Source organism: Myotis myotis, unplaced genomic scaffold (assembly GCF_014108235.1).
Source record: "Myotis myotis isolate mMyoMyo1 unplaced genomic scaffold, mMyoMyo1.p scaffold_m19_p_2, whole genome shotgun sequence".
Taxonomy (NCBI): Eukaryota; Metazoa; Chordata; class Mammalia; order Chiroptera; family Vespertilionidae; genus Myotis; species Myotis myotis.
In genome coordinates, this window is record NW_023416324.1 from 16,519,855 (window position 1) to 16,522,112 (window position 2,258).

Below are 2,258 nucleotides of genomic sequence, written 5' to 3' on the forward strand. Positions count from 1 at the left end.
GTAAGTGGCATATAGTAGGTGCTCAGTAAACAAAATAAATAATTACTAATATTTATTGAAGCTTTGCTATGTGTCGCTGGCTGTAAATATATAAGAGCTCATCTTTTTCATTTAATCCTTCAAACACCTTGGGAAGTATTTTGATTATCTCTATTTTACAGATGAGGAAACTGAGGCAGGAATAAATTAAGCAACTTGCTTGAGGCCACAAAAACAGCAAGAAGCAAACCTAGGACTTGAATCTAGTCTGTATACCTTCAGAGCCCATGATTTTAACTACTGGACCATGCTCCTCTCAAATTACAGAAAGAGAAATATGTAGCCAAGTATGAATTCATTTACTTACTATTTTTTTCTCTGATGTCATGCAGGTATGCTTATTGTCATGGTCAGCAGGAGTGGAAATGTTTATTGGGGTTTTTTTTTCCTACTCTACTCCCGGTGACAGATCTAAAGAAATGTGGTTTTGTTTAAGCTGGGTTATAAGTACTTAGATATTTGTTATATTATTTTCTGTAGATCTGAAATATTTAATTCAAAATTTAACACAAAGGAACTGCTATAAAAATAGTCCAAAATATTATAGCCAAATCTTTCTAAACAAAAACCAATATGTAAATCAAAACACAAGTCTAGTTACACTAAAAGTGTCTAAAAATAAGGCCTCTGAATTTATGTTTCCACTTAAAACAAACAAACATGATTAGTGTTTTGTAACAGTTATCAACTGTATGATTAGTGTTTTGTAACAGTTATCAATTTAAACTCTCCTGATTAACATATCTAAAGTACACTGGTCTGGGCTTTATTCTTGTTGATGTTCTCTATTGTATCTAAGACAATCTTATTATAGACATGACAGTTGAACCTCTAAAAGCAATCTGTAGTTGGTAGGATTGTAAAATGGTTCAACTACTTTGGAAACCAGTATGGCAATTCCTCAAAAAAAAAAAAAAAACACCAAAAAACTGCCCTGGGGGTAAGGGGTTGGGGTGAGGGGGGAAGACTCAGTGGTTGAGTGTGGACCTATGAACCAGTAGGTCATGATTCCATTCCCAGTCAGGACACATGACCGGGTTGCAGGCTCAATCCCCAGTGGGAGGTGTACAGGAGGCAGCCAATCAATGATTCTCTCTCTCATCATTGATGTTTCTATCTCTCGCTCCCTCTCCTTCCTCCCTGAAATTAAAAAAAAAAAAAAAGAATCATTCTTATACACCCACAATTTCTCATGGCTTCTCCATCTAAGACCTGGCATCCAAGAAGGTCCAGTCCCTAGGCAGAGGGACTCAGACCGAACAGTTAGTGCAATGGGCAGGGTTTGAGAAGGAACCTGCCCTGATAGTTGGCGTAGTTGAGCAGAATTCAGAAGATATATGGACTCAGAGCAGCAGTGCTCCCGCTCTGCTCTTGCTGTTTCTGACACACACCCTTCTACCTTTCCCTGGTCACTCCTTTTATTTCTCTGAACCTTAGTCATTCTGAGGTTGATAGTGGGGCGACACGGGGCAAAGCAGCTGTCCCTGAGACTCAGCCAGCCCCAAAGTAGCCCTGATCAGATGCCATTTGGTCAGAAGCCAGACTTGGTGTTTAGAAAAACACATCCGTTCTGGGCCCCACTACCTAAGGGAAAACTATGAAAGGCTTCAAAAATAGCAGTAAAGATGATTAAAGAGTTAGAAAATAGGGCCTGTGAGGAAAGACTACAGAACCTAGGTTGTTTATGTTAAGGAAGTGAAGGCAGAAGGGGCAAGGCTGGGCTGCTGAGAAACAGTTTTGAAAGAGTCAGAGCCAAATAAAATACAAAAAAAAAAAAAAAAAAAAAAGATACTGGTAAGTCTATGCTGTAGGTTAGGAGGGGTGAATGGCAGGGCTGTGGAAGGATCCTGGCAGGTCCATTGCGACCAGGGCCTGAAGTAAGGTGACCTATTCAAGAAAAAGAACGCAAAGTTATCAACACAAAACTCCTGGGTCCTTCCTGGCCTTTGGAAGGGTCAGGGGCCCTGAAGCTTAAGCTTCACAATAAATTCGCTTCTAATCAGGTTTAATGAGTTAGCTGGAAACAGGTCTGGGACTCTGGCCAGCAGCTCTTGAGGAACTGAGGCCTCAGTCCAACGGCCTGTGAGGAACTGAATCCTGCCCATAGTCATGTGAGCCAGGAAACAGATCTTTTCCAGTTGAGCTTTAAGATGACCAAGGCCTCAGCTAAACCATGCCTGTATGCCTGATCCACAGAAATTGTGAGATAATGAATGTGT